Source organism: Meleagris gallopavo, chromosome 10 (genome assembly GCF_000146605.3).
Source record: "Meleagris gallopavo isolate NT-WF06-2002-E0010 breed Aviagen turkey brand Nicholas breeding stock chromosome 10, Turkey_5.1, whole genome shotgun sequence".
Classification (NCBI taxonomy): Eukaryota; Metazoa; Chordata; class Aves; order Galliformes; family Phasianidae; genus Meleagris; species Meleagris gallopavo.
The window spans coordinates 6966262-6982104 of NC_015020.2; the positions used below are offsets into that span (position 1 = coordinate 6966262).

Consider the following 15843-nt stretch of genomic DNA (forward strand, 5'->3'; position numbering starts at 1 on the left):
ACATATGATTTGTGGTAGCATGCCACCAAGTTATGTATTACTACAAGTGATTTTTAATAGTTCATAATGTTTTGGAAGCGAGGAAAAAATAGTTTAAGGATCTATGCATCTTGTTGCAAAACATTGAATCTTACTGAAATTTGATTCCAGATTTAACCACGTTATTGTCAAAACATTCAAAGGCTTTACTTGTCTACATCCTAAAATTCTTAAGATAAAGGGAAGTGAAAGTCTGTCTCTCGTGATGAAGATCTAGAAATTGTGTTTTGCCCGATAAGATTTAAGATTGCATTATAAATTGTATTTGATTGCTTACGTATTTTTTTCTCATAATTTAATTCTGTATGACAAGTTCAACGACTATTCAAGCAATCACACCAAGCTCTTTAGGGCATCTTTTCACCCAGGCTGACTGGTGACTGCTGAGCAACAGCTGAGAGAAAACACAGTGATAACTGCCATATGAACATTCACATCTCAAGCCTTATGCTGACGTATACTTGCATTTTTGACTAAATTTCAAGTTAAGCTGTGTGAAGAAAGAGGAGAACCACCAAAACTCTTTAATATCTTTGAAAATCTTCAGTGATTTAATGTTTAATAAATAAATGAGTATATATGTAAGCGTTTCATTTTTACTCACGGTAAGAAATTGCTCAAACACAGTTTTTCTCAGAGGCAGCTAGACCAAAACCAGTCAAAGGTTTCTGCAAGAATGAAATCCTTTTTGAGATGAGAAGAGTGTTTGTCTCATGAACTGGATAGATACCAAATGGAGTAGATAGCATATAGGTTGCATGCAGTATAATGGAAGAAGTAGGAAGATGACGGTCTGTAGCTAAAATGTCCCAAGCAGAACTTTGAGTTGTTTGCTCCTGCTTTTTCCCTGTCCGTCTCTGAGGTCAAATCTTCCTAGGGGAACAAGGGATTCAAGAAAATGCTATGAAAGCTAAGGAAATTCATTATCTGTGACATTGTATGATTATTTTCCTTGAAGTTGCAATTAATTGTTGGGAAAAAGTGCTAATGGGAACCTTATAGATAAAATTTGATGTTGAAAAGAGGAATTTATATTCATTGTTACATAGCGTTTATCTCCCTGAGTAAATTTAATCTAGTGATCTGGCTTAAAATAGTAAGATTTCAAATTTCAATGATGTTTCCATAGCTAATAAGAAAATAGCATATTCAAATAATTTAAAAAAAATGTCTGCACTCTGCTGTGGAAATAGATGCAAACAGTCTTCTGTTTTTATGTTCATCTCAGTCATCTATTTCAGAGCATTAAAAAAAATCTCAAAGAAGCTGGAAAAATTGAATGCAGAATTTATGACAAACCATTTGAATGTTAAGAAAATTTTTTACCTTTAAGGCCTCATTGTATCAAGTCCTGACTTTGGCATGTTTTACAAAAGAATGAAGCAATGTATTTCCCAAGTTTCATATCCTTGTATATTTAAAGAAATCACTCTCCCACTCACCTAAACTTGCCAGATCTACTATGCTTTATGTGAATTTATTCTAACCTACTTGAATGCATAATTGGATATGCAGAGGATCAAAATATTGTTTTGTATTCTTGATAACTCATCCTAATAATCCTACCAGACATTGTGCATGCAGTTGCTAACCATGTGAATAAGATGTGTATAACGTGGCCTTTTACTAACACTTTGAAAACTTGGAGTATGTCAGAGTAGCAGGAGGTCCTTCTTGAAAGATGTTATTGTGAAAATTAATTCACTGTGGTGACTCCATTGTATCTATTTCTTGAATACCATTTGAAAGAATGAATGAAAACTTGAGGAGTTTTTGAAAGACTAAAGAAGTGTGGCCTCATAGTCCTAGTCAGTAGTTCCTAACTATTACTGTTTGCCTTTTATAGGTAGGGGAACAGCTGGAGATCAGAGAAGTTAGATTCTTCTAGAAAAAATGAATGAGCCCAGTGAAACACACCCAAAGTCTCACAAGAGTCTCTGGCAGAAGTGAAAAGAGAATTGAAATTTCTTGTTGCTTTCTGGTGACCTGGAGAGGGAAAATCACATTTGCTTCATGGTCCACACCTGCTCATGGATCTGTGAAGGTTGTCCTCTTGCTTGGCAGAGACTGATGGGAGACTGTTCAGGGTATTTTTCTTTTTTGATAATTTTGTCTCAATGGGGATAAAGGTTCATATGTTGTGGCGTTTTCATGCTGAAAATTCATGCATATAAGTATTGTTTATCAGCCTGGATGCAAATTAAGTCATCTTCAAATATACGTACGTCTGTGTGTTGTGGTGGACAAGGCATGGTAGGGTTCAGCAACTCTTGTTTTTGGGTCTTGTCTCAGACATTTGTGTCTGTATGTTTGGTTTAAGGTAATTTACAAGGAAATGTTGGGTTTTGTACATTAATTTCATTATTAGTGAAATTTTAATCGGAAAGTTCAAGTACTATAGTGAAATGAATATATGTGACTTACAGTAGTATGGGAACCATAGAATCATAACATTTCCCTAGTGGGAAGGGACCCATAAGGATCATAGTGTTCATCTCCTGGGTCCACATGGGACCACCCAAAATAAGATCATATGACCAAGAGCATTGTCCAGATGCTTCTTGAATTCCAGTAGATCAGTAGAGTGGCTGCTGCCTTGGGGAGCCTCTTCCAGTTCCTGACCACCCTCTCAGTGAACAAACTTTTCCTGATATCCAATCTGATCCTCTCCTGACACAGCTTCTTAGAATTTCCTCAGGTCCTGTCATTGTTATCAGAGAAGAGATCCGTGCTGCCACTCAATCTTACAAGGAAGCTTTTTGTACTGTTGTGCCCAAATATGTGCACAGTACTTGAGATGAGGCTGCACCTGCAGCATAGAGCAGGAATACTAAAATAAAAGATACACATATATACATATATTTCATAGGAATAATTTTTATAGGATAACTGTTTTCATAATAATATTAATTACTTAGAATATCTTGCTTGCTTACTGGAGTTCTTTCTAGTTTACACTGTTAATTACTCTAGGGGGTGAAATTCAGAAATCTGCACTAGGTATTAATACAGTCTCAATCAAAATATAATTTCCAATAGCTTCAGTAGGACATTTACCTAAACCTATTTCTGAATAAGCACTTAAGAATCTGGACCCTAGTGGTAATATATAATCTGAATTTTAAAAGCATTACTCTGAGTACACAGAGAAATATAAAATTCAGCAGTTGAAGCATATTCACAGCATCCTAGATTTTAAATTATTAATTTCTATGAATTTGTTATCCTCTACTTTCCCTAAAAAGTTTTTGCTTCTTAAATATTGTGAAAGAAATTGTTCTTGTTGGTATGGGCTTGCAGCGCTCTTCAGCTAAGGAAACAGAGTTCCTAAGCACGCTTACTGTGGTCCAGTTACTGTTTGCTGACCAGTCCCCTTCTTATGCTGTATAACCTTAACTGACCCCAGGTAGATGGAACAATCATCTAAGAATAGGGGCTCATTCTTGGGAATTAATAAAGAATCAGGGCTCTTGAGTTCATGTGAGGTAAAGATTGTATTTTTACTGAATGTAGATTTTTAACTGAAGTACTTGAATAGTTAGTTTTGGCAAATAGTTCAATTTGGCAATATAATAAGTTTTTTTATGCCTTCTCTTTTCAGGCAGCAGTGATTTGAATTGGCCTACAAATAAATTTATTTGAATTTGCACAACTTCACATATCCTCACAGTAATTTTTTTCATAGTAGTGTAGAAAATCATGATGTCCAGTGGATACCCTTCTTTTTCCTGCTGCCTTACTGAAAATCTTCTCTTTTAGGACAATTGCCTCTAAGGCCTAAGCTTGGGGTAGAGAAATATTATTAAAATACCAAGTTTGTAGATATTGCAGTTTGATGTCCTATGTAGTATATTGTTTTACCTTTCTGAAAATTGTTAAATATTTCAATGTTGAACCAAGGGAATAATTCAGAGTATATTAAGAAAAACATAACAAACAACAATAAAACAACAATTTGAAATTATCACAAAATACTACATTTGATCAAATTTTGTGCAAAGAATACTAATGAATACAATAATGCTTTTATTTTCCTATGCACAATCTGAATGAAGATTATAGAATACTTTAAGTGCTGAATTGTATATTGATATGAGTTGGAATTGTTAGTAAAATACAGTGCACTAATAAATATTATCGGTGTTTGGCGTTTAGAAACCAAAGTATATACCTTTTTTTATTAAGCATGAACCTCACTTGATGTTTTCCATTTTTATGAACTTAATTTAGCATATTTTTTCATCAAATCTTATTCTCACAAATTAAGAATTCCAGTTCCTAAAAACTTGGATTGCAATTAGTTCGAACTTTTGCCTGGCGAAATAAGTCCTGCAAAAACTTAGGCCACAAAGAACGAATAGTAGAATAAGGATAGAATGGTGGGTTGAACACACAGCCTGTGGATATTTACTTAAACATTTGGATTTTACTTAAGAACTTGAGTCTGAACGTGTTGCTGGAAATGCCAAACTTGAAAGTGAAAGTGATGTATTATTCAGGGAACAATACTGTACTAAATCAGTCTAGCACTCAGGTTGACTAACAGGTAAGGAAATTGAGTTTGATCATTTGAAATCAGTGAGATGTACTGCTGAGTTAGATCAGAAAGAATAAGATCTTTGCTTCCTGGCCAACATTTTCCATAATGTTTCAAGATTTTATAGGATGTCCTGCTGAGTCTTGACTTCTATAGTTACGTAAGTAAGATATGTATGACTATGTGAGAGAATAAAAAGAAATACAAATAAAAAAAGTAACTGAACAAAAAAAAATCAGTAGTGAAAGTAGTCTCTATAGGCAATAGGGAAAATGCCAGTACTTACTGCCAATGATGATGGTTCATCTTTTTGTGCTCTTTGTAGATCTTTCATCCCCTTGGTTTTAATTAGTATCACTAGCACGATATATTACCACCCTCTAAATATTAGGAAAGTGTACTAAAAACAAAAAAAAATTCTGCCTTTTCTATACTGCTTCTAATCAAGTTAAATTAAAACTGTTCATCTACAATACAAAAATTAGGAGCAATACATTTTTAAAATAAAACAAGTTTTTAAAAATTAATTGTTAAATTGAATTCTCTCTTTCCTAGTGTTTGACCAAAAAAAGCAGATTAGTTTTCGTAAATTTGCTTATTGGCAGTGCAGGGAACCCTTCATAATCAGCAATCACTCTCTCTTGTGACATGAGGTCGCTCCTTTCTAAGACCCTTCTTGTCTTGTACCAAAACCAATTAAAAAAATCTTTAATGGATAAAAATGAAGTGCAAGTATTGGAACGTGACCAGTCATTTTTCATTAGCTATCTCTGCTATATGGAACAGCATCATGTGATTACCAAAAACAGACTCAAGCCTCTCATGTAGATAATGTTAATGTTATAGAATCAAAAGTGTTGTTACACTAAGGAACAATTTAATCCAAAATGAGGAGATCTATAATGAATTCTGACAAACATGTTTCTCTGTGGTTTTTTTTTCTCTGTATATAGCCTGGGGATATTTTCCAATTCCTTCCTGCAGTGTATCAAGTCACAGTATGGGGTTACCGAGCATCTACTTTCTATGAAATATTTTGCCAAATTTCAAACTTTCATCTTCAGCTTCAGTGTGCTTTTGTGTTTTGATATGCTTCCTTTCAAAGGTTCAAACACTTTGCTAACATGTCAAGCTGCAAGAAGATTTAATCATGTAAACGATGAAGTTCAGAGTTGTAAATGATTTTGTCTAGCAATACATTTCTCAACTGTGCAAATTCTGATGATAGGAATTTTTTAAATGATATTCTTATTTCAGAGCAGTAAGAAGTAACTCGTATAGGCTGTAATTACAATGATTTTTTTCTCCCCATTGTTTATAGATTACAGCCAGATTGGATTACGATGTCTCTGATTTCTTTTATGTGCTTTAGGAGTTGAAAAGGGTCAAATACACCCAATAATATTTCCTATATGGAAAGAAGGTACCACAGAGTGAAATGCAAATGAATGCTACCAAAAGCTTTTTCCTCCTGACTTATGGCCTCAGCATTAATTGCTTTTATCCCTGGACTAGTAGTTTACAGTAAGTGTCAAAATGATGTGATATGTTGCTGGTAGTATGAAATAAGATGAGTTGATAATGAAGATTACTGCTTGTCTAAGAGGTTTCTTGTTCCGAATGTCTCAATAATTTCTCTCAATGGAAGTGAGTTTTGTCAGCAGACAAACAGCTTAATGCATATAGATGTGTAATGGATCTTAGAAAGAGATGTGGCTGTTCCAGTGCAGTAGTGTCATTTTCAGGTCTTTATTATTTAGTTGGTTATTCTGAAATCTCATCTGATGAAACAAATTCCAAGATCTTTGTCGTTTGGGGGATTATTTTTGCTGATTATAATAGCCAATAAATATTAATAAAAACAGTAAAGACATTGACAGAAGAATACATGATCTGCAAAGACTTGAAAGGGAAACCCAGATATTAATTAAAAATGATGATAAGGCATTTCATCATTGTTCTTTCTTTCTGCAATATTTATTTTGTAATGTTTCTGGTGATAGATTAAAACTTAAAATTTCCTCTGCAACACCTGATTACATCTTCCATTTTTCTTTTATTTAAATTTTGTTTTTGTGTTCTGCCTGATAAAAGATTGTCATTCATTCTCATTAGGTTACAATATGTACAGGGAGCAATCCCAGGATTGGATCAATATATTTCGCTTCAGTTTCATGTGTTACAGAAGCCTGATACTTTCTTCCCCTGTACTACCTACAATGTTATCAAACTAAAACTTTTAACCTTGGCAAAGACATGAGATTTTCACATAGAATGATCAGTAATTTACACAGTGAATTACAGAAAATATTAAATCTGATTTATATTTTTTTCCCCCATTAATTAGCATTTGATACATGACACAGAGCCTCTTTTATTTATCAAGTCAAACCTATCATGATTTTTATACTTTCATCTGAGCCCACACTGAAGGAAAACGGTGCATGCTGAGCAATGTTTTGTGTTCATGGTAATCTCACTGTGACAGATTTACTTTAATCTGTCAATGACTCATGTTTGACACAGACTTGAATTAACGTTAAGAGAATTAAAGGATAGGCAAACCTTTTCTCTTTAAACTCAGGATGCAAAACAGGCAGGGATTTGGGTACCTCTAGCCAAGACAACTAATATATCAAAGTATGTTCTTTAGGCTAGACCCAAAGAGCAGGTAGTGTTGCCATGAGCAAGAGGAACTGATCTGGAAAAATACAAATTAATAAAGCTGGGAAAACTAAAATGAAAGTGACAGTGCTCCTCCTTCTCAAGAATGGGAACTGCAGTGAAGGATGACTAGGCTTGTGTTTAATGGGCATAACCTGACTGAGACAAGAAGGATGAATATGTAGGCAGTTTCTGTAATGACAATTAATCAAACACATCAAAGAAGCCAATTGACTTCAATGGAGACGTCTATTACATTAAGAGAATCTGAAAACTTGGCAAAGTGTAAAAGAAGGAAGTGACCACGTGAAGAGAGAGGATGTGTTCTTGAAGTTGGAGCTTTAAGTTTTCACTGCATCTATTTGATTAATGTGACGTCAATTGAAGTTGGTGAAAAAACTCTCATTGGCTTCAGTGCTGCTGGTTGCAGTAATGGTCTGGCCAAATTTGTCGTTCTCTCCCTAAGGGAGAATGTTAGAAGCTCTGCTGATGCAAGACTTCAACAGAAACAGAATTATTCACAGTAGCAGTCTGTGTTGAATGCCACATGTTTAGATGGTTACTCTTGCTTAAAGTATTGTGGAGACTACAACTGTGCAGTACTCATAGAAGAGAGGAAGGTTTATACATAGTTCTCCTAGCCAGAGGGCTCGGTTTCAGATTAGTACTGTACTTTTCTTTTTAACTAGGTAGAACCAAGGATATACAAGTTATCAACATGGTTATAAATGTTGCCCTCCATAAATGTGGCACGTGAAACTAGTCTGTGTGGTCACTGGAAAGTTCTTGTGTGGGTGAATGCTCACTGAGCTAAATGATAAAGAAAGAATTGGTAGAATTGTACTGGGACTGATCTCCAAATGAAGATGAAGCACATTTTCCTTGAATAACCATTCCTGAATTTAGTCTGTTTTGTCTTAGGCAAATATTGATTTAGTAATATTGATACAAAAGCCATTAAAATCAGAGAAAAAAAGTAGTACCTCTCCCTCATGTTTTTATCAGGAAAAAAAGTCCAAAAGAAAATTACTGTATTAACTCTTCTGCTTAACTATTTTCATATCAGAGCTGGAAGAGCAGAATAAATGGGAGCTAGGAAACCTCATTATTAGCATGAGGTGAAACACACACCAATACATCTCTGCACCAATCACAATTAATAAATTTGAAAATACATCAGCAAAGTTTTTGTACCCTTGACTTGAAATGTAAACATTAACATAGACAGAATGACTTAACACTGTTAAAGCTCTCCTTGTCAAATCACATATTGCTGTTGAATTTTTGACTGCAAATTTGGGTGTGTAAGTAGTCAGATTCTTCTGCTTTCAGAGAGTATGAACAAGTTTTGGCGTAAAAATATCAAGTTATGAAAACTTTCATGCTTTAGGTTAAATAAACACATGTAACTTTCCTTTTTACTTAACAGTAACTGTTAGTAAACAAAAAAAAAAAACCCACAAAAAACAAGGGAGCAGAATATGAAGTAGCACTCCTGACTAGTCTTTTGCATGACCTTAAATAATATATGAGGAGAGATCAGAAATCTATGGCAAGGAAGTTTGGAATTTTATCCTTTATACCCCTACCCCAATATTTTCTTTGTTGAATGATTAAATTCATGGTATAAGCATATCTTTTAGCCTAATGGAAAATAGAATTTCTCTTCAAAAGCTATAACCAAGTCAATATATTTTCTTTGAATATATTATTCAAAGAGGAAAAAAAGTTGAAAAAAAAAAAAAGCACCAAAAACATCAGCAAAGCAATGCCTTGAGAAATTTCAGACAACCTTTTCAAGAAGTAGTTTCAGAAATTAACATTTATTCTTATATGTAGATAATAATAATAATAATTTTTCTGTTTTTTTTTCAATGATTGTTTGTTGAATATATTTTTTGCTCTAAAAATCTGTAGAAGAAACCGTTTTTTCTATTGAAAATGCACAGCCATTCACTGTTTAAAAAGTTCCAGTTACGCTTAATTAGAAAGTACTAGTGAGTTGCACAAACTTTTTGTGTTAAATTCTCACTAAAGAATTTAGTAACTGCTGAAATATAAAATGTATGAATGAAAGTGCTAAATGATTAGGAGTTAGAAAGAGAACTGGAAAATAAAGGTACAAAGACATACTATATTAAGCCCTCAGGCAGTACTCCTTATTTATACAATGGAGAATGTCTACAGAATAAGCAACCAGCACAACAGAGGTATGACTAATAGATAGGTATGAATCAGTAGGTTTTGTATTTTTCTCACATAGCCTTCTTCCCATAAGCAGAGGAAACGAAAGAAACTCCCTCCTGAGCTCTCACCCATTCGTTCTTTTCAAATCTGATGCTCACAGTTACGATAGTTAAATTTATTTTTGGGCAACCCAGGATACTAATCTTATGTGACCCCTTCCAAACTAAAACTCATGACTCATTTACTTGCTATTTTTCTCTTGTCTTGTAGAGAACTGCCGTCTAAGGTCTCTGGACAGCAAAATAATAACAATAAAATCAGAACTTTTATCTTGTTCCTGTCTAAACCATCAGAAAGGTTAGAGCATGGGTTTCCATGTCATGAGACCTGAATTAATTCTAATTCAATCTTCCTGCTTGAACCTAGTCACGTGGAAGGACATTTTCTATTTATCAGATATGTAACTATTTTTGGGTACCAATAAATCAGTATCTATTTGCAGTGAAAATCAATTGATTTATCTTTCTTTAAGGTTTTCAAAGGGAGACAACTACCTCCCTCCTATAAAGAACAGGAAGTAAAATCTCACAAAATAAGTTTGCTCAAGGTGGCACAATAATCAACAGCAAGGGGCTTTATTTCTGAAGTTGGATACTTTATTACTATGCATCGATGTACGTAAGTTCCTCAAATGAAGTACTTGTCCATTACTTGGAGATGTGTATGAGTTTGAACTTTTCATCATTTAAAAAGAAAATCCTGGGCACTGCTGTTCCTTATGCTAAAAGATATATTGCAATAGGCAGTTTGTGTTTCTGTGCCCGTAAATATATCCTGTGCAACTGGGGTTTGAGAACTCCAGTGATTTGTAGGCCTTGCACTGGATAGCACACAAGAACACATTCACCTTGATGGAATATGTTAATAGAATAAGGTCTCTGTAAACGTTACTGCATGTGTTCAGTTTCTCTTGTGGGTATAGTCATGTCTTCCTTGAAGATATCAGAAGACATATATGAGTGTACTGATTTTTGCAGAAGGGATAATGTTAACCTGCAATCATATTTGGCTAATTATTTTGCCTTTTTAGTGTAATACAGAAGCATTACAACCTGCTATCAGCTAGGCTTGAAGTTTAAAAAGTGAGTAAAATAGGAGTACCTTGACTTCTCCTGTTTCAATATTCTTATTTTGTTTCTGTAATTTATGAGAATGCGTTCTTCTCATGTTTCATTTCTATAGCTGGGCAGTAAAAGAAGCAAATGCCTTATCTGATGAACCAGAAAGGGAAAGTAGATGGGAGCCAGGTATTCTTATTCCAGTTGAGAGGTCTGTCTTTTATGATGTTAATAATGCTGAAAGTGTTGATATAAATGCAGATATAGTCAGGAGAAAACCACAGACAGAATGGGGAACCATTGGCTCCGCTGTTTTAGTATCTGCAAACCTGATAGTAAGACTGCAGCTTTCACAAAGATTACCTTCCTGTTTCTCCCAACAACATGTAGAAGAATTTTGTTCCGTGTCTGCCTTTATATAATGAATCACAACAGACTTCCCCAGGGCTAAATCAGTGAACTTGATTTAAAGTTCAATCCAAAACCCTGCGGTTTTTAAAACAGTCTTTTCATTGACTTCGGTGGGCTCAGACTCAGCATGTCTCTGGCACTTACTTCTCCATCCACTTTTGTACTTTGAGATGTCCACATTTCTGGAGCACTTAGGAAACAAAATACCGGCTTGATCCTCTTGCTCTTATATATGAAAGAATATATTAAGCTTTGACAAGAATGTTAGCGGAGAACCGTGCAACTTCAGTTGTTTGTAGGTCTTACGCTACTTCTGCAAACAAGGGCATATATTAGGTTTTCTGAGCACTACATAGCTTTTGTCTTGTCTTCTGTAATTGGTGAAGTGCTTAGTGCAACAAATAATAAAGCACAGCAATCTACAAGCTATGTGATGGAGAAGAATGAGAATGAGACCACAGTGAGTATTTGCTCACTATATACTCAAATTCCGTCCTGATGCTGAGGTGCCTTTTGGAAGTGGTGCTGGGTGTCAATCTCTTGTATGTATTATTCTGTTATAAAAATACATATTTCAACATCTGCTCCTGCTGATTCTGGTTTCCTGACGTCTCATGGCTGAGACGACAAATATGATAGGACAACATTCTGGCAGAAAGTACTCTGCCCATAATTTGTCCTACATGAGAGATGTGCTATGATGAAAAGATTTAGATAAGATCTAAATTTTATCTTTATCTTTAGAAAAGATAAGGGAGTTCTCGTGGACAAAACAATTCCTGTATTACTGTGAAAGACGAATGCTGCAGTATAATGTAAGGAATATATTTGCTTCATAATAAGAAATGTTTGTTTCATTTATTTGCGTATGTGCTTGTAGAATTTTCCATTAGTGTGTGGGGTCTTCTTGGCAGAGAAACTAATGTAAACAAAGTGATTTGTTAACACTGAACTAGCGGTCAAACTCTGATACCTTAAATCTTCTGTCCAGCTGCTCTGTCTGCTCCATATCTGTCTTTTGGTCATTGGTCTCAGTATCTTTTCTCAATTAAGTACCCCTGTAAAGGGCTCTTCTTCCTTTCCTGACACCTTTTACTTCCTGAAATTGAGTAGTTTCCTAACCCCTGCACCAGTTCTTTTTTTTTTTTTTGCCTTCCAAAATGTTTAATCCCATTATAGCAGTTCATTGTTCTAAGCAAAGGTACGATCTTCTCAAATGACAGTGAAATTTGATGTAATAATAGTAATAATTCCCTCTTTGATGTAGTTGATGTTAGCATTAGTTAGCTTTGCATACCAGAGAAGAACATCACTGATTCTGAACAAGGAAGATACTAAACGGATGGAAAGTATGTCCTGTAGACCTTGAGCTTCGCAGAAAATTTCTACTTCCATCAGAGTACTGAGAAAAGGACATTAGCATCTGTACTCTCTTTACTTGAATTCTAGTAGTTGAGTTTAATGCAGCATTTATGCCTAACAGAACAAATTGTTCATGAGCATGTTAAGCTTCTAGTTATAGAAAGATAAGATAATGACCAATTAGATACGAGGTAAATTATAAATCCAGCAAGTTATAGGGGGAAAAAAACAACTCTATCCTTGAGGAAAATGGACCTTGTGGAGTCCTAAAAGATCCATTCGGCCAAAGCAAGAGAAACAATTCTTACTCTGTGTTTCTGGAAAAGATTTCTGACCATAACTCTATTACGGAATGCTGTGGCTTAATGGCAGGGTAACTTCTCTCCACATCTGTGTCTGACTTGATGGTGAACATTGGAAAAATGTTCAAAACACTTCCTAGGATTGTACACTTCAGTGCATATTTTTTGATGCTAATAGATTTAACAATGTTTTTCAGATGTTGATAAGTTTTTTCCTGGGTTCTTAGATTCCAACCAAGTTCCCTTGAGTCTTGGGTTACCTTCTGAATCTCTTTATATTTCCAGGAAATAGACTATACTAATTTGAAAACAGTTTAGTCTCATTTGCAGATGAAGACATCAAACCGTCTTCATCTGTTCCCTTAAGAAATCCTTGCCCCCTTCTTGAAAAGAAGGAAGAATATGACTTATTATTGCACATTTCTTTACTGTTAAATTGTTTTCTGCATACAGATGATCTTCAAACATTTCACTAGTTTGTATTATTCTTTTTTTTCTTAAATGTAAATAAATCCAGTGCAACAATGTCGGATGATGGATTCTCTTCATTTATACAACCTTGCCCTTACCAGGTGCATTTATCCAAGAGAAGCCTGTTAAGCCCCAGGCTTCTCATTCTTCTTGTAATCTCCCTTCATTGGCATCTAAAGTGGCATTAAACGTATAGACATTTTGACCTTGAAGTTTTCTTGACTGAATAGAAAAGTAAGACCCCTTAAATAATAAAAGAGGCAGGCCGTAATCTTATGGTCATAAAATAAGATTCTGATTTCTTTTCAAATGGTGTTGTGATTTTTCAGTGTCTATATTTACTGCCTTCTTGGGGAGTTACAAGTTTGTTTCTTTTATTTCTTGAAAATACAATTGAAGTATCAAAGGCTTATTCTTTCTTTTACTTACTTTTTTTAATTTATGGAAATGCTAGTTGTCTTTGTATATCTTTACCCTTCCTGTTATCTTTCCCAATATCAAAATTATACAAAATTCTGCACTCTATGAACTTTTTCTTTAGCAAAGAGAATCAAAATAGTTTATTCTTATTAAGAGTACAGTGGTGAAAACTTAATTTACTTCTGTAACGGTCTCTTATTAAGAGAAATGCAAAGTTGATTTTATAGTCTGAATCTGTACCTTCATAATATAATTACATATGTCTCACTGACAGAACACAATAAACTATATTCCACTGATACAATGCCCCATTTCATTTTTAATAAGTAAAGCGTTCTCAGTATTCCAGACAATTCATTCTTTGTTTGGCAGAGAATTCTAAAAAACCTTTACCTGCTGGATGTGTTCTACATTTCTTTACAGCACATTTAGGGCTAATTACTACAATCTCCTTTAAAAACATGTCTGGGAAAACCGGAAAGAAAGCAGTACAGATTCCACCATTGCTGCTAAATGACAATGACTTTTCCAGGGCCACGCAGTAACAGCATATCTGCAGCACTTCAAGGCAGCTGCATATCTTCAAGAATGGCTCCAGTGTAGATACCACAGTGTGAGTTTGTGAACTTAATGGCAAATTTAGTGGCTCAGGTGCGCTTCTGAATTAGGAAGTTTGCACTACCGAATTAGAAAAGATTGATTGTTTTCAAGTGGCTGAAATCTTTGATGTATTCATGCATATTGGTTGTACACAGTTGACAAGAAGATACAAAAGCATGGAGCATGAGCTGCAAATCTTGTAAGTTGGTATTTTGCAGCTGATGAGCTGTAATTCTGATATAGTAAACTTTTCTTGAGTGAGCCTCCTCTCAAAGCTACTACTCTGCCAGATTAATGCTGCGTGAGTATACTGGCCCTCAGAAAGAGATGATGGCACAGCTTGGTGGCCAGTGTAAGCTTCTTGCCCCTTAATCATCTCTATGTGAGATTTTTATTATTTTTTTTCTCACTGTGCTTCTCTTTTTTTCTCACTCAGTTGTTCTTCTTTCATGTTCTCAGCTCTCTTTTCACAGTACTTCTCACTGGAGCGTCCTTCTTTTCCTTCACTGATCCTTCATTTGTAATCTCTTCAGTGACATTCCATTTTGAACCAGCCTTTTCAAAATGCGGTGTTCTAGCTGTTTTGAAATCAATCAGCTTGAATACGTTTTGAATTTACAAATCCATTTATGGATATGTTGCAGACTGATCAAAATTAAAACAACTGAGGAGGTTTATTTAAAATGATAACATACATACAAATTTATAAGGCTTGCCTTTAACCCTGTAAAAACCTTCAATTAGAATTAAACTTGTGCAGCTGACTAATCCCACCAGCTGAAACTCTTCAGGTACAAGGTAGTTTTAATGTCACGGAATATGGACCTTGTTACAGCACATAGGGAAAAGTTGTTGAGATTTGTGATTTACCTTGTTTTTGAAAATTTTTTACAATTATTTTGTTTTCTGTGTCTTTGTATGTCTGTAAATTATACAGAGAGAGATTATTAAATAGATAGCATTTAACTAGAATTTTTTCACATGTTGAATCCACTGCCTTTGTAACAATCTCCAAACTATTCAAACACCCTTCTTCACCAAATCACTTAACGTATGATCAAGGTTTTCAGTGACATTTAAATTCATATTTAAAGCTAAACATATGCTTATGTACTCTGACATGCATAAAAGTGGGTTACATACTGAGTTAAGACATATGGGCATGGTCCTGTACCGCTAAAGTCACTGGAAGTTTAATTATTGACTTTAGCTGTCACAAGTGAGTACTAATGGCTGAAATCTGGGACCTCATTTATAATACAGATACATTAGCCATTGCAAAAAAGTTTAGGCAGTTTAGGCTTGTCTACAATTCCAAAATATATTCTTAAAATGTGACTGTGTCAAAATTAGCACCCGAAATTTTGTATGAAGTTAGGTACTTTCTCTAGTGTGTCTAAGTCTCAAATATGTATTATGCATTATAGGTATAATAATTCTGAGCTGTTTCACTTGTATCATCTCACATATATGTGAATTAACATTCTGGATTCTATGGTGAATGTAAGCAGATCAGAGTAAAGAATGAGCAATACTTCATCCCTAATATCGTTTTTTCTAACTGGTTCTCTTGTATTCACACTACTTTCACCATAATGTCTTCAGTTAAAAGTTTTCAAGAAACCATTTTGATTATCATATGAAACAAGTTATGAATGTTACCTTCTTTCATGGGATTTAAATCTGTCTTGAAAGACTTGTTTAACTTTTAATGATTTTTCTCCAGAACCAC

At 34.6% G+C, this 15843-nt stretch overlaps 1 long non-coding RNA gene across 1 annotated transcript in view; it reads left to right on the forward strand.

Annotated features, from left to right (window-relative positions):
- LOC104912293 overlaps positions 1 to 15843 on the forward strand; it is a 62010-nt gene that overhangs the window by 34039 nt on the left and 12128 nt on the right. The gene's annotated exons all lie outside the window — the stretch shown is intronic.